Source organism: Ochlerotatus camptorhynchus, unplaced genomic scaffold (assembly GCF_037179485.1).
Source record: "Ochlerotatus camptorhynchus isolate MF236.1 unplaced genomic scaffold, CSIRO-AGI_Acam_v1.1 ptg000094l, whole genome shotgun sequence".
NCBI lineage: Eukaryota > Metazoa > Arthropoda > Insecta > Diptera > Culicidae > Ochlerotatus > Ochlerotatus camptorhynchus.
In genome coordinates, this window is record NW_027040584.1 from 2,917,848 (window position 1) to 2,944,223 (window position 26,376).

Here is a 26,376-nt window from a genome sequence, read left to right on the forward strand (position 1 = left end):
AAGAGAGTTCGTGATGCAATACCAGGCGGGATCCATGGGTGCCCGGGCTACCACGGACCAAATTTTCGCGATTCGGCAGGTTCTGCAGAAATGCTGCGAATACAACGTACCCACACATCATTTGTTCATCGATTTCAAATCCGCATACAACACAATCGATCGAGATCAGCTATGGCAGATTATGCACGAGTACGGACTTCCGGTTAAACTGACACGATTGGTCAAGGCGACGATGGATCGAGTGATGTGCGTTGTTCGAGTATCGGGGACACTCTCGAGTCCCTTTGAATCTCGAAGGGGGTTACGGCAGGGTGATGGACTTTCGTGTCTGCTGTTCAACATCGCGTTAGAAGGTGTGATCAGAAGAGCTGGGATAGACACGAGTGGCACGATATTCAGGAAGTCCAGCCAGCTCCTTGGCTTCGCCGATGACATTGACATTATGGCAAGGAACTTTGAGATGATGACGGAAACGTATATCAGACTGAAGGCTGAAGCTAGACGGATTGGACTTGCCATCAACGCATCAAAGACAAAATACATGAAAGGAAGAGGTTCTAGGGAAGACAATGTTAGCCTCCCACCCCGAGTTCAAATTGACGGTGACGAAATCGAGGTGGTCGATGAGTTCGTGTATTTGGGCTCACTGGTGACCGCCGAAAATGATACCAGCAGAGAAATTCAAAGACGCATTATGGCAGGGAATCGTGCCTACTTTGGACTCCGGAGGACGCTCCGGTCGAATAAAATTCGCCGCCGCACGAAGTTGACTGTCTACAAGACACTGATTAGACCGGTGGTCCTTTACGGCCACGAGACCTGGACTATGCTCGTGGAGGACCAACGCGCCCTTGGTGTTTTCGAACGGAATGTGTTACGTATCATCTACGGTGGAGTGCAGATGGATGACGGAACGTGGAGGAGGCGAATGAACCACGAATTGCACCAGCTGCTGGGAGAACCATCCATCGTCCACGTTGCAAAAATTGGGCGACTACGGTGGGCTGGGCACGTCGTAAGAATGCCGCACGACGACCCAGTGAAAATGGTTCTAGAAAGCGACCCAACAGGAACAAGAAGAAGAGGCGCGCAGCGGGCAAGGTGGATCGACCAAGTAGAAGGTGACCTGCGGACCCTTCGCAGACTACGAGGCTGGCGAACTGTGGCCATGGATCGAGTAGAGTGGAGACGACTTCTTCGGACAGCAGAGGACAACAAGGCCTTAGCCTGATTGGTAAGGTAAGGTAAGGTAAGGTAAGGTATAAATGCATTTTGAAGGGTAATGTACTACCGATAGCAAATCCGGAGAACTTTGAGATTTGGGCATAATTGCTTTTGTCAATCGCCGATTTCAGGAAATTAGTGAGAACTTCAGGCAAGCTTCGTGAACTTCAAAAAAGTTTAAAAATCTTCAGGGCAGTCCCGTTAACTTCAAAAAAAATGTAGGAACTATTAAGAAATTCTGAACTATTGCGAGAATATAAGGGTACAGCGGCACAGATGGTGTAAAGGTAAGCATGATTGCCTCTCACCCCAAAAGGCCTTGGTTCAATCCCAGTCGGCACCGCCATGATTTTCTGAGGCAAAAAATTTCTGATCATGTCACGATCATGATGGCATTAAATCTCTGGGAAAAAAAGCCGTTGGTCCATGAGTCCATGATGGGTCGAAATGTAGGGTCCAGGTATGAGAGGTGTCTCCCTGGCGTCGGTACCATTGGTACTCAGTACGGAAAACAAGATGAAGGGAAAAAAACATAAGGGCAGCTCTGAAAGATTCTGGAATATTTTGGAAATTTCCGGGCAGTTTAAAGTTCATTAGATTTAAGAAAACTGCAGAGAGCTTAGGAAAAGTCAAGAAAGCTGCAGAGAGCTTAAAAAACTCAAGAAAACTTCAGATATGAAGAGAGAACTTAAAGAAAATGTTGTTATCCAAGTACCCCAGATAAGCTCTAGAGATTTTTTGGGAATTACAGAGATCTTATTAGCATTTCCATTATCTTCAGCGAAGTTCCGAGAACTGCAGAAAAGTCCTGAAGTTCACGGAACTGTTCTGAATTTATTGGAGCTTACGGTTACGCTTAAAACTTCCCCTTAAAGTCTTATCGGAGAAGTTTTAAGCGTAAGCGTAAGTTCTGCGAGCTTAAGTTCCGATAAATTTAGAACAGTTCGGTGAACTTCAGGAAAATATCGAAAACCCTAAGAAAGTTCCGACAATTTCAAAGTGGTCCAGAGATCTCCAGAGAATTTAAGAAAACATCATTGAAAATTTCTATTGAAGTCCAGAGAACATCAGAAAAGTTCAAAGGATTTTTAGGATAGTTCCATATGTCAGGGCAGTATCAAGAACTTTAAGAGACTTCAGAGAAATTTAGGGATGCTCCTAAATCATAAGGAAAATTAAAGAACCTATAAAAGAAGATCAATAAATTTCAAGCAAACGGCTGGAACTTTAAAGTAGTTCCGGGAAACACCAGGAATTTATGAAGTACTGAGATTTTCATTAAAATTTTGGAAAGAGACAAGATCATCAGGAAATTGTGAGCAAATTTTAAGGGAATTTCATGGCAGTTTGAAGAACATAAAAAACAGCAATAACCTCAGCAAAGATCAATTAACTTCTGAAAAGATTGGAGATTCTATGGAAGTTTCATTAAATTCATGGAAGTTCCGAACGTTGCAAGGACGATCAGAGATCTCAGAGCAGTTTAATAATTTAAGGAAAATTGCAGGAAGTTTCATTGAATTCCAAGGATTATGAGATATTGCGAGAATTTAGGAAAAGAATTTAGGATGTTCCGAGAAATCCAGGAAAGAAAAGAAATTTTTAGTAGAAGTTCCGTGAGCATTTAGACGTTTTCAAAACTTAAGTAAAATTACGGGAACTTCTAAAATATATAGATACGTTTAGGGAAGTCTTGAAAATTTAAGGGAAGTTAAGAGATCTTTCTCGTAGTCCCAATAACATAAGGAAACAAAATCAAACATAAGGAATGTCACTAATGGGAAAATTTAAAAATGCCGATGAATTTGTTCCCATAATTTTAGGGCATTTTTATGAAATTTCAAGAATGTATGTGAATATCTTAGAACGGCATTTATTATTTCGTTTTAATTTCAGGTAAATTGCGGAGTCTTAAAGAAGTTACAAAAATTTCGGGAAATTCCAAAGCACTCAAGGTAAGTTGAGAAATTTCAGGAAAACTGCGGAAACTTCATACAATTCCAGAAAACATCAAGAGAGACCAGAAAGCTTTGGAAAAATTCTGAGAACATCAGGAAAATCCAAAATCGTTTTAAAAGAAGTTCCGTAAGCTTCAGGTCGGATTAGAGAATTGACGGGACGTCACGGAATATCATTACAAATCTATTAATTTTCGAAAAATAGCGATTTTTTTAAAGAAGTTCCCAGATTTAATAAGAAAGTCCATAGAAAGTCACTCAAAAGCCAATTTCATCCAATATTTATATTTTTCAATTTGAGATTTCAGAAATGTCTAAAAACTAAACAAATCACATAATATAAAAAGTAATCATGCGGAACGATAGCATCATCATAGCCTGCCTATTGATTTTAATACCACAAGTATGTTAATTTTCTTAAATGTAAGAATATTATCGCATCACGGTATTCGATCGAGGATTCCATTTATTCTCTTTACTTCATTACCTTATAAAAACAATACAAATCAGTGAGAATAATTGGAATTGCCTACATTAAGCTTCAACGTAGACGTCAATGCATCAAAATGAATCTTCTTATGAGCATTACTTTCGATGTTTAGCAAACAAAAAGAACTCAGTCATTCAGTAGTTATCGATGTCCACAATGACCTTAATTTGCAATTGATCAAAGTTAATTTGCTGAAAGATCTTTTACCTCAACTCAACAATTGGTGAACAACAAGCACAGATATATTGGCAGACCAACGTATAAAATTAAACCAGAAGTTTAGCATGATTGAACATAAGATCACAGACAAACAGACATAACTCTAGCAAATTGTTCATCGAACAAGCATTCAACGGTCAATTTAAAAGTATCATAGTTGGTAGTACCGCCATCTGTGGCGCGCATAGTCAATTCCTTTGCGTTTGACGTGTGCACACTATCGCCATCTGTTCATCGTTCTATCCACCACAGTGTACTCAACAGATGGCGGTAATGTTTTAGCGACGATGTTTTACAGTGAGAAATATTCAATGTGTTGTGTCTGTTTGTCTGTGATAAAATGAAAATTATTTACTATAGCAGAAAAAAATATGATAAATTAAAAAATACAACAAATGTTTGCTCAGCTTCCATGATCGGGATCCCCCTTTGCCCCCCATCAAATCCAGCCCTGGGTGGAACGCACGCATCTTAAGCTTTAAATTTAACATGACAGTACTGTCCATAATGCCTCCTAAGTAGACCCGAAGAGATTTCTGGAGTTGTTTTATGAGGCCTCTACAATTAATTGACTCATATGACCCCTAGTGTTCACACATAAGCTTTCTATAGTTCCATCTATAAGACTACCAAAGTTGACCGGTTTCATTACTGGACTTCCGAACCCGTCACATCACAACTAATTGACACTGAAACCCCCTATCATCGACTACTCACCCAATAAACAAACAGAAATTTGTCATCCAGCACCGGACTGGGCTCATTCCGTTCGCTCCGTTGGATAACTTTTTCGCATTACTTACATTTTTCCACTCTACCTTAAGGGAATGATTAATTGATACTGGATTTACCAAGGAGATTCATCCGTGCCCTCTTGTGCCAGTATATGTGTTTATTATTAGCTCACGAAAACCTCTCGAAGACAAATGGATCGCACCAGCTTTTTTTCTTCCCATCGAAGATATGATGACAATCCTTGGCTTTTCCATCACTCATCCCCCAATACTGGCCGCACGCTCACTGATCCAGGTTACCGTTTTAAGCGGAGAAATGAATTTGTCATCGCGAATTTTGAGTCTTTCTCGGTCAGCAACTTAAGCGGCAGCCAAAATGTGCACAATCTTCGTTTGATAAATTGATGGATTATGGAAGGAGAAGTAAGCTTTGGGGCGGGAATTTTGACACAGTTATCGGTAACCGTTGTGTTCGAACGGACAGCTCAATCCAACAGTATTATGAGTTGTTTGGCATTCAAGATTAGCGACACGGCAGACTTCATTTCCTCCTTCGACATAATTAACTATGACCAAAAATGCCTAAAGGGCAATGTCGTCGCAGCTCCGAGCGTTCGGAGGTGTCATGGCGTGACTCAGATTACACCAGCGCGCAATTTTAGTCCGTCGCTTGGGTTTAATCCCGAAGACACGCAGCGAGGCTCGGCGCACTTGGCAACGTTGAAACAACCATATCCGTCTCGTAGAAGACCATGTGCAATGTCAATGCTAAAACAAGAAGACAAATCCATCACGCACTTCTTACGTACGCAGGCAATCATCTCTAGATCAACACCATCTCGGCGAAAAGTGCTTCTGACAATCGATGGGCATTCCCGCAGTGGCCATTTTTCGACACCACTTGGGGACATGACAGAACTTTAAGCCGATGTGACGACCGGTATTCCTCACAATCAATCATCCTAATTGAAAAGCCAGCCAATGCTGTTGCGTGACTCGAATCCTAGGTACGATCACATGTTGGAAAGAGCATACGCCTTCGGGAACCGGTTCTTGCCGTCAGAGTGGAAAATCGCGACCTCTTCCTAGTGACCCCGTTCTGATGAGATGAGAGTCAATTGATATTTTTCACCTTCCGCTGTTGCCAGCTTAAATGTCATCCATGAGTCTTCTCTCGTTCGACAGGATGCGTAAACGAGCAAAGTCGTTGACTAAATTACGCCCAGACATGCACCCACCGCCGCCGCATCACGACGACTTTTTGTATGCGAGCATATCCTACGCAGAATCCATGCGGGAGTCTACATAGTTGAGCAGTTATGTAACACCATGCGACGACGGCGACGATGACGGCGACAGCGAACCCTTACCGGGTGTGGATCATCTCTCTTCCACGGTATGTGCGCGGGGGGGTGGAAGGGAGAAATACCAACAGAGAAATAAATCTGACGAGGAAAGCCATTAAAAATGAGAAATTACCCCAAATGGGATCATGTTCAAGGGCTTTGTCAAGGGTCTCGTTGGGATGTCTTTATGCTGGGGCTAGAGGTTTTTGATTGAACATTTGTCGTGTTGTATCAATATGTCAAGATCAACAATTTAAAAGGCCTCAACTCCATTTTGTAAACAAACCTTGTAAGGCCATTTTCCCGCGAACCGAAGTTCGCCAACGCAAACCCACAAAACGAACGGGTAGGGGAAATTCTCCCGATTGTTTTTAAGGTTTGCGAATGGAGGCTTTGGTTCGCGAGAAAATGGCCTTCCAAGGTTTGTTTACAAAATGGAGTTGAGGCCTTTTCAATTGTTGGTCTTGATGTCTACGAAGACAATATAAGGATTTAACGAAGCAATCACTGGAATATAAAAATTTGATGACATATTTTTGTACTTACCTTTTCAAATTGAAGTCCAGAGCGCAATCTGAGAATCCAGTTTATTTATTGTCTGAAAATAAAAAAAATAAAGAATTATTTAGCTGATGACTGGTAAAAGTTCACGATTGTAATAACATTTATTTGTTTACTTTCTTTAAAAAAAAAGATAGGTACCCTTAAGTTAAGTGGGGAAAGGTGATCATGATGATGAGAACTACTATTTACATATATGGCAAATATTAAAATTAGTAATGGCAAAAAAATCAAATGCCATACGATGCCGTTTTTGAGTAAGTCGTTCATGATTATCAGAGTTACTATTTTCATAACCGTATACAAATGAACAAAAGGTCTAATGCTATTAACCCGTAAAAGCCCAGGACAAACTTTGTATTTTCAAAAAATTGAATCTCAGAGATGACATGGCCGATTAAATTGATTTTTTTTAAACATCAATACGGTGAGTGGTTCTTACATCTGTAGGGTGGTACTCCCCCCAAGCCCCCTCCCTCTTTGTTATATATTCAAGAATGTGTTGGCACGGTGGTGTTTTTTGCAATCTTTATCATATATCTTACTTATATGAGGCTATTCGGTCGATGACCGGGTAGGCACTCATCTTATTTCCTTTCAAAGATAAGGGAGCAGATGAGTATGCTGGTCGAAAGATCATATATGATAACCTTTGTATGGGACCCCTCACATTGCTCAATCCCAGGCAATGAGAAGGCGGACTCTCTCGCAAAGGTGGGCGCGCAGGAAGGCGCATTTTATGACAGGCAAATTTCACACGATGAATTTTACCATTTAGTGCGTCAGAGTACCCTTTCGAGTTGGCAAACCGATTGGGACAATGGAAATCTTGGACGGTGGTTACATTCAATTATTCCTAATGTTTCTTCGAGAGCGTGGTTTAAAGGCTTGGGGTTAAGTCGTGACTTCATTCGCGTGATGAGTAGATTTATGTCCAATCACTACTCGCTAGATGCGCATCTCCATAGAATAAACCGGTGTGGAAACTGTTACGATGACATCGATCACGTGTAACCCTCGTCTAGGGTGACAATTAATAACCCACCCTTTTAACGTGTTTGCCATGAGCGTGTGCCTTGTCTGTTATGATTTGTTTTTGTTTTGGTCGCACGCTCGGCAACATACTCACCACTGCTTTATTTGTAAATATTTTAATTTGTTATTTTCACCGTAGATTTTATTCGTGTAGGCATGTTTTTAGGATTAGAATATAGTGTAAAAATTATCGTTTAAAATTGTCTCGCGTGTAGAATAAAGCTAGGTCCCGTTTCTCCTCCCGCTGCAAAATAAGGCGAAAAAACATAACCAGCACAACATTCGAGCGCGGTTGCAGGAGAACGATGGCGGTTGTTGTATTGTCCGTGATTGTCAGCTAGTACGAGGAAAAAAGAAAGTTACGAGCCACGGTAGGAAATCGACGCGTTTTTTGCCCCGTCCGTTTGAAGTGAAAACGAAAAGTTGGAGTGCCGTTTTCGTGGCGTGTGTCCGCTGGAGGGATAATTCCCAGCACCGTCGCGTGGAAGTGACGTCGTTTCCCCGAAAAGTGCCGTGGTTCGTGAGCTGAAGTGAAGGGTGTCGGATCGCCGCCAAGGGAAGCTAAATTTCAAGGATTTTTCCGCTTCCCGGCTAAACCCCAAGGATCCCCGAACACCCACCGTCCTCACTGCGGTGGCTCAGCCAGTAGAGCCAGTCTCGCCACCGCAGTTAAGAGCCAAGGAGGAACGAAGCAGGCAGAACCGAAGGAGCTTTCGCCTGGGTAGTGCGCTGCGGTGACTACCGGGACCATCTACGGCGAGTAGTTGGTCCGGTGATTCGTCACCATCGTCGCCGAGGGGGTTCCGATAAAGGAGCCTTGCTCATCCCCCCCGCTAAACGCCAAGGACCGCTGCTACGCAGCTAAAGTGAAGTAGGAGACGCTCGGCACAGACCGTGTCTGGAGCCGACGTGAACAAGCCGCAACCGCCGCCGCTATCGTCGAAGGGCCCCACCGAGTGACACCGAGGAAAACGAGGAGAAATAGGGAAAGGTCAGATTATAATAGACGTCTAAAATTGCATTTTTTCTTTCTCTTTTCTTAACAATCCATCTAAATCCGAACGTCTTTGGGGGAAGTACTCTGCTCGTAGCCGCCCCGCCGGGGTAAATCGGGCCAGCTATAGGCTGACAAGTAAGCCGTAACTTACACACGCAGTTTTGCAATGTACGGATAATGACGCTGCCAAAGAGCGACTTTTGAATACCCTCGAAGCTCAAGGAAGACAACCCTATGTTCCTATCAGAGACGTGCTGGCAACCCGCGATCTCTGCTATATGCAGTCGGTTTATGTGTTTCTACAAATGTCTAGTATAAGAACTTAATTCCTTTGTCTTTTGTCTCTCTTTACTAGTTTTTGTTTGTCTCCCACAAATCACCATACCCGGTCGATCTCCAGACGAAGCTAGTACCACACTACCGTTCATACTGGCGACATCGCTCTGATAAGACAACGAAACCACACCCCAAGCTCCTCCCTGATCCTACCCTTCAACAATGTACCCCTCTAACCTCGGGTAACCCAAGTAACCAAAATGTCTGATAAAAGGCTATTTGTGTCTTAAGCAGCTTGGTTGAAGGTGGTCTATAGAATTCTATTAAGCAGCCTAATTTTTAAGTCGTTATAAGAACTTGAAAGTTCCGGTATCATAATTGAAGAGCAGCTTCTGGCGGAACTTGAACGGAACTTTTAGAAAATAAATGTTTTTGTCCTCTACACCAATTTTATATTGTTCGCACTTTTATGAAAGTTAATTCTAAAGTCAGGTATTTTTTAAAGTTATTTCTAAAGGCAGGTATGAACGTGTATTGATATTTATCAGCATTAGTGTATTAGTATTGGAGCTGTTTGAAGAATCAAACCCAGTCCTTCTGCGTGAGAGCCCCAGCACAAACCTCTACGTCATCTGAAATATATTAAAGTGAGCTGTTGTCCCACCTACTGTTGGAGTTTTTAGTGCCAGCTGACTGACTTGAATACGAAACACAACACCTTGATGAATTTGAAATTGGTGTTTGCCCGCCTGGTATTCCAACACAATTGTGGCGCAGTGGTTAGCGTTCGTAGATCGCATGTCAAATACACGAGTTTAAATCCAGGAAATTGCTCTTTGGTTTTTTTGTGTTTGGATAGAATATTGATGCACTGCATAAATATAAGAATTGTGATGTATTTGAGTCACTGATCATTTCATATTTACGCACATTAAATTTTGTTGCTAATAAAGGCTTGTGCGGATTGAGTCATGTGGGCTATGATGGCCTTTTTAGAAACTTTCAAGTTGCTAAGAAGTTCCGCAGAGAACTTTTAAGATATTTTAAAGTTGCTTAAAAGTTCCGCTGGGAACTTGTTCGGAACTTTGTTGTGGACATGTTTTCAGCCTTGCCTGAAGTTCCTAAGAAGTGCTTAGGGATGCTTTTTGGAACTTTTTTAGAACTTCAAGTTGCCAGGAGTACGCATCGGAACTTTATGGAACTTGAAAGTGGGTTTTATCGTTCTGTCGGAACCTTATGGAACTTGAAAGTTCAGTCAAAACTTTATTCGAACTTTATGGAACTTGAAGGTTCTGTCGGAACTTTATTTGAACTTTATGGAACTTGAAAGTGAGTTTTATCATTGAATGCGGAACTTTTGGTTACTTGGGAAGCCGCAAGTATTTGGCCCAATTCCTACTAGACATAGATATAAGTGAATTTTGTCAAAAACAATGAACAATGAATTATTGGCTCCGTAAAGCTAACGCGATTGTGGAAGGCTCAACTAGAACGAACTAGATAAAATCTTACCTACCATTACGACAACATATTATTTTTTTCGGAAATGGTAGAGAACAATCATAAGACCACATGCCTACCATGGGATCGGTTCCGGATGTTCCGGATTATGGTTCCATATGGTCAAATTTACTATCTCAGATAACCATATCATGCGCAAGGAATCAAAAATATTTCCAAATGACAAAATGACAAGCGAACCGAATGATAACGCTATGTCAGAAGTGGAAAGCAATAATGATATAATCTTCTTCCTTTTTTTCATGACAAGCAACCCGTGTGACACAGCTCACTCGGGGTGGTAGAAGGAAACGAGCAAATTGTTGGCAAGCTGCTTCACGAAGTAAAACCAACAATCAATACGAAACTAACGATTTTAAATTGGCTCACTACTTAACTAGCCTATTGGTCCCAAGCAAATCGATTACGATCTAGTCAAAATTCTAGTACTACACTATGTTTGTTTTGATTCGCTATGAAAGTTTGACAGATAATATGAGGGGTTAGTGGATTTTTCTATGTTTCGAGGGGTGAATCGATTAGCTTGGGACCGAAGATAGTACCAGAGCTGAGCCAAAAAGTTGAGCAAGTTTCTTCGGGACCTACCAGTCTTTGAGTTACCTCTATGGTAAAACCAAAGATGATACACGTGTGTTAATGGGATTTTTTGTTGTTATTGTTCAATTTTCGCGATTCAGATCAATCTATGTCCTCATCGGTGTATATTGCAACAAAGCAGGCAATAAATATATCATTATCATAATGAGAGAGAAAAGGATTAGTAATTTCCATTTAATTCGACTACCTTATTTGCTTATCCTTGACAGATACGCGTATTTCGTCTACAATGTGCAGACCTCTTCAGTGTCTTATACTAATAGTCGAGTATTTATACAAGACACTGAAGAAGTCTGCATATTGTAGACGAAATACGCGTATCTGTCAAGGATAAGCAAATAAGGTAGTGGAATTGAATGGAAATTACTAATCCTTCCCTCTCTCATTATACAGGTATTCCACTAAGACGCCCACATTCATTAGGATTTATATCATTATCTTTCAACCACTCTGATCGAGCTATGTTACAGAGCGAGTTTGTCGTGGTAGTCGTAGCAACCGTTTTGTCTGTATCGTTGGTTGCTTTATGTGTTTGGATTCGCTAATCATGCGACATATCAAATCACATCTACTCGATGAAATATGACCAATGGCACTCAAAATGATAACCATATGGCAACCGAAGAACCGGTTCCGGACATTCCAGATTATGGTTCCATATGGTCAAATTTGATATCTTTCATAACCATATCAAGCAACATATTAAATCCCATCTACTCGGCAAAATATGACCAATGAACCTCAAAACAACAACCATGGAACCATATGGTCACCGTAGGACCAGATCTGGATATTCCAAATTATGGTTCCACATGGTCATATTTGACATCTCTCATAACCATATAAAGCGACGTATGGCACACAAAACTACATCCATAGATCCATATGGTCTACATAGAAGTGGTTCCACTTTAGAAGAGGTTCTGGATATTCCGGATTGTTGTCGCATATGGTAGAAATGTCATGGTTATAACAAATGAAATGTCAAATTACCACCCCTATTCTGTATTTCGTTTCGAACGAAATTCTCATACAAAAAAATATTTTTTTTGTATGAGAATTTCGTTCGAAACGAAATACAGAATAGGGGTGTACATCTTTATGATATATGACCAATTATAGAATTTTTTTTCCATAGAATCATGACCAACCGGTGGAAACAAACAATTTTAAATTGGCTCACTACTTGACTAGCCTATTGGTCCCAAGTACATCTATAAGCGTACTTCATTCTAGTCGAATTTCTAGTACTACACTATGTTTTGTTTTGATTCGCTATGAAAGTTTGACAGATAAAATTAGGGGTTCGTGGATTTGTCTATGTTTCGAGGGGTGCATCACTAAGCTTGGGACCGAAGAGAGTACCAGAGCTGAGCCAAAAAGTTGAGCACGTTTCTTCGGGACCTTCAAGTCTAGTCTAGTCCTGCGTTTTAGGATTTTACAATGCCCTCAAAGGCAGACCAGAAACCTAACCTTTCGTTATGTGAAATGCATTGGTCTATCAGCGGCCGGAACGAGTTGGAACCGGTGGGGAGCATTGTTGGAGACTGACTGTAGAGGATGATAGTTAGACTTCTTTAGTTTATTTTGTGTGATTTGCAGCATTATTTGAATTACGGGTACAAATGGGGTACCCAACAAACAATTTTAGCTGCAGCTTAGCTTATACAGGCAAAAAATAGCTGCATAAGGCAAATTTTGGCTCTATAAGCTAAACTGCAGCTAAAATTGTTTGTTGGGTATCTTTCTCTTGAGCTCACTCTAGAACCTACATCTCGTATTTAGATCTACAGAGATAAAAATTCTGAATTTTAATAGTGATGTAAACATTCATTCACGTAAACTTGTATTTCATTTCACGCAACCGAGCAACTTGTACCCAATGTTGTTTACAACAATGGGCTTTTGTATACAATATTTGCTACATTGCATGAATTGTCTCAGAACTTTATATGATATGTTATGTAAACTTATATGATATATGACGCTCCATTTATGTGCATCATACTGAACAGAAATTTACGCTACTTTTTCGAACTGTGTACAAGTGAACTGCTGGTCTGAGTTCCTCTGGTTTAATAAATTAGAGGATGTTCCTGAATATACAGTCAAACAGCACGTCATGTTGTGAACAACTTCAATGACAGATGTCCAGCAGTGCTCCCATTTATTTTTATTTTCCAATGGCTACAAGATTGTACCGAAGGTGTGCCGATGGATGTGCCCAAGCTGTGCCGAATCTAATTTCGGCACAATGTGCTGAGTGGCTTACTACCGTGAATCGCATAATTGTAACATTTGCATAAACAGTTATTCGAGAAAACGGTAATTTTATATTTATTGCTCTTGTCGCTTTATTCAACTTATCATAAATTATATAGCATACATATCAATGCGTCATCTTTTAAAAAACAAATACTTTATGTTGAGTATTTATTAGAAATTAATATTTCTGTTTAATTTGCTAAGTTGCAACGATACATTCATGCCGTTACTTTCATGCCAGTTTTGGAATATAACCGCATACCAGTCTCACTGCCTTCTTTGATGCATCAACGGTTCGAATTGACAGTTTGAAGCCGGTTCGCGTTGATATTCATTTTTTTTGTTCACTCCGCGGTGCTAGTTCAAATTTCATGTTGTGTATCGTGCTGCTTCCTAAAAAGAGTATCAAGATGTCCTTGGCTTTACAGTTAATTAAATCTGCTTACCACTTGATCACTTTGAACATTCCGAAGAAGAGCTTTGTGAGGAAGATAGCAAAACAGTTCCCCTGGCGTACCATGTGCCAGCAAATAATCAAACCGATGAGCAAGATTTTTTTGGATTTGACGAGCATGAGGTGAGCAACACCGTTCCATCGGAGCCTGGTTATCCGGACAAGGATAGATTCTGAATTTCGATTGAAAATTATGCGGACTCCAATGGCAGCTATTTTGACATACCTACCGATCCTGTTACCGGAAATCGCAAACGTTCCCAGAAAGAGCGACAACGTTTGCTAAGGGCGAATAAACGACGATTATCGCATGCCGTAAAGCTCGAGAACTGTGGATGTCGCAAGCAATGCTCAAAGGAGTTTTCAAAGGATTAACGGATTCAGCAAGATTGCAAGGTCTGGTATTACACCATCGGTCAGGCAGCATTCATTCGCGAGAGAGTACATCGTGTAGCAATAAAACGGCGTCAAAATAACCGTCATGTGAATGGCAAATTCAAAATGATCAGGTACAAATTTAACATAATGAGAAGCAACGGGGAATTTACGGGGAATACACAATCGGATTCAACGAAACGTGTGGGTATGTTTCTAATTAACCTTGTTTAGTGAGTGATATGCGGAAAGCCGTGTTACAACAAGGGGTAGGTCACTCTGCACATCAATCTTGGGTCAAATTTTTTTTCAGTGTACCGCAGGTGTGCCGATGGTGCCGGTCATAGAGCAAGCTGCGATTTTTGTAAAATACGAATATTATGGTATATTTGGCATACCGGTATTTCTGACAGCTTGAATCTTTTGGTTTGGTGAAAATTTCGAATATAGTGCTCGATAAGGATTCCTTCTACCGACGAATAAAACGTCTCTTCGCCAACTGGAAGGAACCAGAGTTTTCCAAGATGATTCGCTGCAGAAAGTGGATTGCATTCTGACGACAGTCGGCGTAGATGAGGAAACCATCTACAGCAAATCCACCTCACTGCAGACTAAGCAGACTGATATGATTACGGTGCTGTGTGAAAAGTCCATCTTTTGACGTTGGATAACGGCTTTCGGCAACATACGGGGGTACAAAATTGAAAACAGTCATTTTAGATGCGTTACGAAAAATTTTAAGATTTTGAACGATAATAACTCAACCGTCTCTCGATAGATTTACGAGATAATGGCATCAATCGATTGGAAATATTTCTAGCAATTTGTTGAATGTTTCAAAACTATTGATTTCATTCTGTAAACTATTGAAAAATGGTTAAAAGTAAACCATTGTCTAAAGATGGTGAAAATCGATTGATTTTTTTATATTCTTATACTTTCTCCAACCGAGACGATGCGAGTATCTGACACCTTTGATATTTTCTGTTCTACTATATAAGCGTCCAACAAGGTCGCCCGTTCCATCATTGTTTATCCGATCGTCGACCCAGCAGCAGAGCAGCAGTACCAGAGCAGCGGAAGCAGAGCAACGGCAGCAGAGCAGCCGCAGCAGAGCCTGGGGGCGAAAGGGCAACTACGCCGAGTGCGTTGGTGCCAGTGCTCCGGTATACTGTAACCATCATTCCAAAACCACAACCAAAACGGCCCTTTTCAGGGCCACCAATAATTCGACAAAGAGTTAGTTTTGAAGACAATTTCTTTCCAGAATATCACAGTTACACTTAAATTTGGGGACTATACTGGGGTGTGGGAACGCTGGAAGGGGAGATGCTGTCTGCCTTCGAACTACCAACATCATTCCAAAGCTCCTCCAGGGCGACAGAGTAAAGCAAACCCAACAACATCAGCCCAACAAAACGGCCCTTTTCAGGGCCACCAAACTTTCGCAAAAGATTTATTAAGGAATATTCCTAAAATATAATATACACAATTAAGTACAACACATAACAGACGTTATCCAACGCCAACCCTGCGGTCGTATCTAGTATACAACCCTTCCAACTTTTTCCTGACCAGCAAGAACAAGATCGACTTCTTGAAGCAGATCGAGAAGGACGGTGAGGAGGGCATTTCGTCGTTGAAACTGTGGTTCGGGATAAGAACGACAAAGACAAGGCCAATTTTCAAAAGCTGCTGGAGGCGATCAAGGGATCCAAGGATGGCAAAACGTTAGGCGTCTTCTCCAAGGACAACTTCCCGGGTGAATTCTGTGAATCGTGGCGAGCCTTCGTCAAGGACAAGAGCTTCAGCACGGTGGACATCAGCATCCCAATCGGGTACATCATGTGCTCCAAGGAGGACTCCGAGTTTATCACCATCAACAAGTACCTCAAGGATAATACCATGGATATTATCGATGTTGATAAGAAAGTAAAACATGCCAAACTGTCGGATGGTGTCCGGCAGGCTCTGACGGACAAAAGATACGTCACCGGTGTGGATACCAACTAGTTGGACATGTGCTACCCGGCGATTATCCAGTCGGGTGACAATTACAGCTTGAAGTTCATTGCATTCAGCTACAAGAACTATCTGCAGTTTGGATAGATCATCTGTGTTCTGGGTGCGTGTTACAAGTCCTACTGCTCCAATGTTGTCCGAACGTTGCTGGTCAATTAGACGGAAACGATTCAGAAGCAACCTTTCTGCTCAATCTGGAAGAGGAACTGCCAAAGGTGATGATTCCGTGCAAGAAGTTCTCGGATGTTTTTGACGTCGGAATGAATTATGTCAAGAAGGAAAATCCCAAGCTAAGAGGGGAGAATTCGATCGAAACAATTTATGTTGAGGCACCACCACCAGTCAATTGGTCATCTGCCAAACCAAACTCACTTGAACAATACCGAACAATCACGGTACAATACAAAAAAAAAACATTTATTCTTTCTCGTATAAGATGACACAAATCCGAAAATGAAACTACCATCGGCCATCGTTGCCCCAGTTGTTGGACCAGGAGATCTTGATTAGCCAGTAATCTTCTCCTTTGAGTTTTCCATATCCAACCACCACCACTGCATGATGCAAACCATCCAAATTGTTCTTGCATTTCGGTTCGTAGTACACTTCATTTACGTAGTACCTGAAATACTTGTGACCGGTATCGATAGCAATAGACAGCGCTCGGAAGCCTATATATCAAATTTAAATATGAACCGAGAAGCGAATTTCTGGTCTGCGCTTCTCTAGTACATTCAATTGGAGTATGTTTCTGAAATACACAGTGAATGTTGTGAACAACTTCAATGACAGCTGTCCAGCAGTGTTCCCATTTTATGTAATGATCAATCCAATGCCTACGAGATTGTGCCGAAGATATGCCGATGGATTTGCCCAAGCTGTGCCGAATCTACTTTCGGCTCACTGTTCTCAGTGACATATCCCTTGGGTTACAACCAATCGTCCCAAAATTGTTCACAGTTGTTTGGGACCCAAAATGAAACCAAAAAAGGGTTGTTCTCGTTTGGTGAGGTAAAGTTTGCGATTTGTTAGGCGTCTTCTCCAAGTATTTAGTCATCAAACCATTCGGTTGAGCAATCAGAAGTCAATCGTTTCACTTTAATAAGCAAAAAAACCCACGTTCCCATGGGAACTCACCGCGAGAATCCTTCAAACTTCCGCTCTACTTTGCACCAGACGGACAAAAAAATCAACCAATTCCCGCCACAGGTGCTGTAAAAAGGTGACAGAAAATGCGCCAACCAAAATAAGCTCGTAAAAATAAAAGTAAAATCTGGACCATCCGCGACCTACAACTGCGCCTCATATGCATACACATATATAAAGATACGTATGGACTCCGAAAGACAGCCCGGCAATTTGTTATATCACCCCACGTAATTGTTGAGGGCCACCGGCAGTAGTAGGCACAGGAGCAAGCAGCTGGAGTAAAGCCACCGTGTTCACGCCGAGTGTGAAACTGTGAATATGCAATAAAAAGAAATGAAACCGAAACTGACATTTTTCGATTTTTATTGCCTTTCGGAACTTCGGAGCAGACCACGGAGTTGTTTCGCTAGGCAATGGAGACAATCTTGAAGGAAATCACCGACGGTGCTTCGTTCGGTGGTGAATTCGAAAATTTCGTTGGAATTATGGAATAATCGGGATGAAATTTGCCAAACAGTGCAAAAGACTTCAACGGTCGGAAGTGACGAACCCACAGCAAATTTTCGAAATTCTCGAAAAAGTCTAAACTTGAGATAACGTCTCCAAGTTGGGGTGCCTTGCGTGCCAATATAAATGCCACTCATCACCCAGTTGGACATTCTGTAGCACGCTTGTTGTGGCAATATGTAGGGTAATCGTTTACCGGCGGATTCAAGTAGCGTTTTCCATTACTTTCCTGCCGGTCGGTCGCAGTCGATCTGTGCGCAGGTTTTAAGGTGGTCCACCATTCTCTCACCACAGGCCGAACTGTCATCACGCAGGGACTAATTATCATTTGCTCGCATCATGTGGTATATGTGCCCGAAGACAGGTGATCTGATTGTGAGCCCCCTGTAATTTAATTGGATTCGGACCGTCCCAAGGTGAGGATCGATCGATTAACTTAATTGGGTGAAATATCTGATTAAATGGCAATTGAAATCAATTTGCTCGCCTGTGCGTCGGGTGATGGGGAGAATAGTAATTTGGTGTCCCAATTCGGAGCACCTGTATGATTGCCAAAGAGTCCTACCACACCGGTGGCAGAGAGTAGGGATCGTCCCGAATTCAAAACCAGTTCACCCAGCCACGCGCCATCATTGCCGCCGTCTCGCGCGTCCGATGAAGAGATTAACGATGACGTTTGGCCAAGGAATCCAGCACCAACAACACCAACGACGACGACACACCACCGCGATAAAGATGAAAAAGGGCTGCTGCAGCCTTTGCTGACCTTCCCATATGGTAATCGATCCTAAAGGTTAGCAGATCAATTGATCTACAATTATGAAGCATACAATGCAATGCACGTGAAAGAAGACACCACATCCCTGATCTGGCCGCCGCGCGGTCACTCTCTCGGGCATCCTCGACATTAACACTGGCGTTAAATATTGTAATGACGACAGTTACCTTTATTTTGTACACACATGTTTTCGTTTTTTACCCTTGCCCCAGGGTGAGGAAGGATGGTAGTAGAGTGGACAAGCGTGGGCACGGGATGCTCGCCGTGGGGGCCATAAATAATATCCGCACGGTTGGTCGCCTGGCCGGCTCGTGCCTTCCTCTGCTGTCTGTGAACGGGTGCGTGTAAATATGGCGCGGTGTCGTACGCAGCATGCGAAAGATGAACAGTGGCCCGGCGGGCTCATGTTGAGAGTGTGAAATGCATATGTTATCCTCCTACCGTTTGTGGCGTTTGAAGATTGCTTACGATTGGGTTTGGAGAAAAGTCTATTGAGCTCGAGAAAATGCTATAAAGGTTTTATTTCAGAAGCTCATTTAGTAGAGTAAGTTATAATAGAGCAAATGCTTCAGTTATGGCCATGCAGTAGACAGATGCAAAATTTTAAGATTTCGCTCCACAGTTGCACGTAATCAAGTGATGATTAGCCTCCCAAAATTTGAGATTACGAAATGACTGTGGACAAGCCATTTGAAGTTTGTATGGGAATAACTATGGGAAACCCAAACTTTATGTTCCTTGCCATCTAACCTTTTTCTAAATATTATAAATTAACAATATGGTCCACTCTTCTATTATCCCCCCGAGACACGATTTTCCCCGATACTAGCGCCACTAGTGACACGAAAGGTGACTAGTACACTGTAAATTGCGCGCTTAGAAGATGACAGCTCAATGTCAACAAGGCTATCGAAAATAACTCACAGTTGAGTAAATGTTTACTCAGTATTCTAGAGTGCTTTTTGAACAGGACGTATGTCACAATCGTAAACATATTGTGATTTTATTGCAACCAGACACAACTCTGGTAACTCTTTCTGAACGATAAAATTTGGGCCCACTACCTCATTTCTGTTTCATTTTCTCAACAAAAAACTATTTGTCGTACGTGCCAACTCATAAAAACATAGCTCAATGTTACATACGACACCTAACTTCTGTGGGGGTGTCAGTCATCGTATGAAACAAATTCGACAGAAGCTTAAAAGCTGTACATAAGATCTGTTATTTTTTCCTAATCAAAGTGCAAATTCTGCTGCTTTTAAATGATAACTACGTTTTCCGTCAGATATTTCTCATTTATAATTACATTTTGAACGACTAAAATGCGCACGATCGAATTTAAAACCACGGCATGCAAAAGGTTGTCTAATATTGATTGGCTCAAAATGTTTGTTTTTGAACAGAAACACTAAAGGGTGTCCCACATCAAAATGCATCACGGAAAAACGCTGTAGAAAATTACCCATAGGGTATTTTCTCTTGAAAATTAGGGTAGAAGTATTTTAGAGTGTATTGTTTACACTGTATTTTTATCGCTGTCAGTTAGAAAGTTGGAAAAATGGCGTCACCCGAAAAGCAACGTCGCGAATTGATTTTGCGCAAGCACCTGGAAAATCCTCAACTCTCTCATCGGGACATCGGAAAACAACTCGGAATCGTGCAGTCAACGGTGAGTTGTGTGATTACACGTTAACTCTGAGCATCGAACGGAAGGAGAAATGCGGTCAGAATGGATGTTCTATTAGTGATCAGGATCACTAGCGTGTCGTGAAAGCGTTTAAGCGGAATCCCAATGCTTCGGTTAGGGATGTGGCCAAAAAGTTGAATCTGTTCAAGTCTATCGTTCAGAGTTGGTGAAGGATTTACCTATACGAACAAACGATTTTTGTATCCATGATCGCTGTTTATGGCTATTCAATAAGAAAATGTAAACAATTGAATTATAAATCAAACTCAAAGGAATTTCAACTCATCCTTTTTTTAAATTGTTTTCCTCTGAGCGCTTTATATTTAGAGCCAATTTACAAATAAATATCACCCTTATTTGGATGACAGTCATATGGATGCTTATAAGCTGATGACGAATTCGATTTTAAGGTAATCACCCGAAATTTGAAAGCATATTGTTAAAGGGCTCAAGCAATACAATAATCATTCGAAGTATTGCAGATGTTTTCGTTCAGTGTATGTATATCTAACACACAGGGTTGAAGGGTGGGTTTGTTTTCCCACTAATCATTTTCCCTCTTGCTCGCACGCCTCATAGCCTAGTCAGTAAAGGCACGGTATTACCAAGCCGGAGGCGGCGGGTTCGATTCCCGGTCCGGTCGAGGGAATCTTTCGGGGCCTGCCACACAATATACAAATTCATGCATTGGTAATTGGCATCGAAAGCTCTCAATTAATAACTGAGGAAGTGCATTTAGAACACTAAGTTGAGAGCACGCAATAAGCTTATATGCACTAAGCAATAAGCTTGAAATGCGAATAAGAAGAAGAAGTCGCACTCCTTCAATTTAAATGGTGCATTAGTGGATTACACACTTAGATTTTTTTGCCGATATCGTCAGCAAGCCCATTTGTTTCAAGTTTACACCCAGATACAAACATGGGAGACGGCTTGCATAAAGACCAAGACAACATATCAAGAAGACTGGTAACGCAATGCAAAGAAAAATGAGCAAATACACAAACCTTTATTCTGAGGATGGAACCTTTGCTATTCAATTCGTTCGGAGCATTTACCTTTGAGCGACAGATGACGCAATTCTGCCTGTCTCATACCGGACGTATGAGAAAATGGAAGAGTTGCCAGTCTTCTTGATATGTTGTCTTCGATAAAGGGCAAACGAATTAGTTCCCTTACCTATGAGCGCTTCTTCTGTGCCTTTAACATTTTTTGTTACCCACGCTTTAAAATAGACGAGTGCTCTAGATCATCACTAGATTTATGGTACTGAGTCCTGGGTCTACCGCGTTTTGTTTTGTTATTTTATAATTTTTTAAATTTTCTCCGTGCTCAAACTCTTCAACTTCATTACACCCAGGTACAAACACCGCGAATACATTTGTGAACATAGATACACCCGAGTTTATTGTATGAGATGTCCCTGCGTACAAAATTGCACGTTAGTTCAAGCTGAACATTCGCTTTGATTTTTGTACACAAGCCAAGGGGTGTTCAACTCTGCACACCTCAATGTGTCCGGTTGATTAAGCTGTGCCAAGCGCTATGCCGAACGTACCGAAGTAGGCCAAAGTGTGCCCATCAAGGTGTCAATATCCCATGAGTTATACTGACATTTGAGTTTGTGATTAAATTTTAATTTTTGGAACGGGAGGTGGATGATAAACTAAAAGTTATCAAACCTATACGGTGTTCAAGCAAACTCGACCGTTCCACAAGATTCTGAATCAATGAAATACTGATTCCTTGCAGATGTACAGAAGCAAAGTCGTAGTCTGATTGATGGACGAATAAAATGCCCCAAGCATCCTTTGAAATCCTCTTGGATTGGAATCCGGAAATCTGTGTTGCACAATTATACTACTGCTTACTTGTCCATAATTTGGTCAACAATCTAAGTGTTGAAGTTGCTATGGCTTCAGATTTGCAAATATACTCATATATTTAAGTTATTTTTAACGGATTATTTTGTATGGATAGCTGTTATAACGACTTTTTAATAATTATTGTAGCACTGCAAAAACTATTTTGTTCGCCACGATGGTGATGATGGATTTTTGATATTTGATTTAATAGTAGTAGTAAAAAAAAATAGTAGTCTACAAAGGTTTGAGCCTCGCGCGCGTATTTCGGATATAGGGGACTGAATTTAACATTTGATAAAAAAAATACAATTTTGAAGCTTATTTGGAAGATACCTTGAGTTTTCTGGCTAATGTTGGGGGTTCATGAGCATTCCTGACATTGCTGAAAATTATGATAGCATCAGATTGCGGGGTTACTAGTGTAGTAGGATGCTTTGTTGATTGTTCATTAACTCTTGATTACTTGTAATACTTATGAATATTGTAGGTGGACAAAAAGGCGAACTAAGAGGTGGACCAACCTGGTTAAAATGTCATATTTAATTATCAGACAGACAGACAGACAGACAGACAGACAGACAGACAGACAGACAGACAGACAGACAGACAGACAGACAGACAGACAGACAGACAGACAGACAGACAGACAGACAGACAGACAGACAGACAGACAGACAGACAGACAGACAGACAGACAGACAGACAGACAGACAGACAGACAGACAGACAGACAGACAGACAGACAGACAGACAGACAGACAGACAGACAGACAGACAGACAGACAGACAGACAGACAGACAGACAGACAGACAGACAGACAGACAGACAGACAGACAGACAGACAGACAGACAGACAGACGTCTTCATCACAGCCTTGCCAAATAAAAAATCGACTTATCCGCGTCGTCAACACTTCGCCCATCACGGACGATTTTAAATTGGGTCACTACTTGACTAGCCTATTGGTCCCAAGCAAATCGATTAACGTACCTCAATTCTAGTACTACACTATGTGTGTTTTGATTCGCTATGAAAGTTTGACAGATAAAATGAGGGGTTCGTGGATTTTCCTATGTTTCGAGGGGTGCATCGATTAACTTGGGACCGAAGATAGTACCAGAGCTGAGCCAAAAAGTTGAGCACGTTTATTCGGGACCTTCTAGTCTTATAGTGAATTCGTTTATTATCGGGGTTGGAACCAGTTCCAACCCAGTGCGAAACCGAAATTTTTGTCAGTGCGAACCTTAACCTGAGCTGGGTTTTAAAAACAAACGATCGAACTGACGTTTGTCAGAAAACAAGCAGGCCCAATCTTGATACCCGATCCAGGTTGGAACTGAATAATAAACGAATTCGCTATTAGAGTTACCTCTATGGTAGTACTGATCGCCAGGAAGAGTTTTGTAATCAAATTTAACGGATGATTCATCGTCCATAATCACACACACCGATTTTCGAGGATCCCACTATTTTAGCCACGTCTCGAACCGAAGCACTTTTCTTGCGAGTGAAAGCTTGCACGATTTTCCGGTTCAGATTTCGGTCAACAGAGTTCGGTTTACATCCAGATTTTTGCTTGTCCTGGAAAGTTACTTCATCACCATACTTCCGAATCGCGTTTTGAACGGCTCCGATGCTTACACCTTCCAATTTCGCTCATTGCCTCAGAGAAATTTTGGGGATAGTACACCATTTGTACACAATCTGTTTGCACTTTTCCGGAGAAATGCTTCGCATTGTCACGGACATGTAAAGAACCGACACTTGTGATACACGAAACTGTTGGTCGAAATGTAAACAATGATTCAGCGTAATAATCAGCTGTTTACACGTCATCTGAAACAAGCAGGGGTGTTCCGAAGTCGTGCTTAGACATTCTGGGACACCCTATAGACGAGTGCACGGATGGATTTGAGTTCCTTCACTCGACAAAAAGTGACACAACAGCGGGGCCCTGTTTACTAAAAATGAACACATGAATAATGCTCGCATAACTTTTGAAAAGGGCCTATCAACTTTTGTAAACAATTTTCTAGGTCCTTTTTACGAGAACCGAAACACTCCCACGCAAATCAAGAGCACTATTAGGAAGGGAAGAATTTCCCCTACCCGATGGTGTTGTTAGTTTGCATGGGCGTATTCAGTTCGCACGAAAAGGACTTAACATGTTTTGTGTATAAAAGTTGATAGGCCCGTTTCAAGTGTTACGCGAGTATTATTTATGTATTCATTTTTAGTAAGCAGGGCCCCGCTGTTGTGTAACTTTTTGTCGAGTGAGTGAACTCAAAACCATTCGTGCACTCGTCTATACGTATTGCGCACCTGTGTACACACTAATCGAGTCAGTACGGTTTTACCGAGTTTTTGAATTGCGGAACTGTTCGGTAAAAGTTTAAAAATCTTAGGAAAATTTATTAATGAGAATATTTGTTCTGTACTTGTACATACTTAGTTCTGTTAACCCCATTTAATGATAGAAAATAAAATTGGTCGATTTCATTGATTCCTTACGGATAACGGTCATTTGAATTTTTACCGACTTTTTCAGCAATTCAAAAACCCAGTAAAAAAATACTGACTCCTGTAAAAAAATCTTAGTGTGTAAGGAACGTCCACCTTTAAGAAGTTCACTGTAACGAAAGGCATTATTTTCAATGGATTCGCAACTATTAACAGACACGATTTCCGGAAGTCTGCACAAAAACCGTTGAAAACAGACTTCTTCAAACATTCTTCTGCAGCCGGCACAATTCAGTCACCGTTCAGAGGAGTTTCACCACTACATAGATACGTACTGTGAACGATCCTAAACTGACGTTCAATGTTTATCGGTTTGCTTATAAATTCCATGATCCAAGCTGTTTACAGCCAGCTCAAAGGCCAGCTCAACGATTTTGCCGATCGCATTTCGAAGCGTACCGTCGCATTGGACAACCAGATCTTCTAGCTATTTGACCAACCCTCGTTGGAGGAAATCCGTTACGGCCGGGCCGTCTAGACTGCCCTATCGACAAGACCCTATCGACCAACTATGATGTGGAAGAATTTGTAATAGAAGCTATTCTGGAAAAAACCACACGCCATTCACACACGCGGATTCATGGTGCAGAAAATACTAATAGATTTTCGAAATTTGGCATGTCACAATCAGCGCTGATAAAAATCATTCCTTCTATACTCAACATAGCTGAAAATGAAGACAGCCTTAACAGATAGACCAACAATCTGCCTGAATCTGAATTTTGACATAACACAATTCCCTTGATCAAGGCAACCTCTGAGTATCGTAGTCAGCACTTGTTTTTCCTCATTCGTGGCTGTATGTTCATCATCGCCTCCGTCGTTGTCAATATTAATATTCGTCTTCATCTTGGTGGGGATGATTTTGAGGATCAAATGCAAAATGATTATTTTCATTTTACTCAAACATAGCACTGAAGGACGTGTCGTGTTAGTTTTTACACACAAACCGATGCCAAATTATTGCCTCAAGCTGAACTGATGATAAAATCCCGGTTTTTGGCTCTGGAGTCGACAATATTCAAAATAATCATTTTGCCCAAAATGAATTTGATTATTTTGCTTTTAAGGATCATTTCTGATTTTGAAAATTTTGAATTCGATAATCAAGCACTGGATAATATCAACAAACGTGTACTCGTTGATGTGTAATGAACTCATTTGTTCATTTCACTTTTACGTAACAGCGAAGATTTTCAAAACAAACGCAATTCATCTACACTGGGTTGAAGCAATACTCTTTCCGTGTGATGGTAAATGATAAAAACAGACACTGGTCACAATCCTTGAACTTACCAAGTAACATTGCAAGTTTTATCGAGGATTTAAAGCATTCTACAAGTTTTAATCATAGACTACAGAACCCTCATGAAACCAAAATTGTTACTTGGGTTTTTTTTTTTTTGTTTAATAATTTATTTGATAAGGCTCAACCGAATTAACTTTACAGAGCCGAGGATTCTTGGTCACTATACAATACATCTTAAAACTATAGTCAAAAGGTACAACACAATAAACACTTTATCTTCCGCTATCCAAAAAGCCTCCTCCATCAGAACTGGAGCCGCTTCCAGTAGTTTCATTGTATGGCAAATTGTTGTACGCCAACGAGGGTCAGAGCGCGTCCATTGCAGCAATGGACGCAAAATGTGGTCAGCACTCACACACTCATCACGAAACGGTTGCTTTCCAAAGTCGACGACGCATCGACCGAAAGAACTGCTGATGAAGAACAATGAGGAGGACCACACAATGGTTGCTGCCGAGGAAACAGACGATCGCGTAGCACACA

The 26,376-nt window shown here is 41.3% G+C and overlaps 1 protein-coding gene across 1 annotated transcript in view; it reads right to left on the reverse strand.

Moving 5' to 3' along the window:
• LOC135698768 (uncharacterized) overlaps positions 1–26,376 on the reverse strand; it is a 236,962-nt gene that overhangs the window by 113,019 nt on the left and 97,567 nt on the right. Inside the window, exon 3 of the mRNA XM_065218901.1 lies at positions 6,518–6,569. The gene's annotated coding sequence lies outside the window, so the exon portion shown is untranslated. The remainder of the gene's footprint in view (positions 1–6,517; positions 6,570–26,376) is intronic.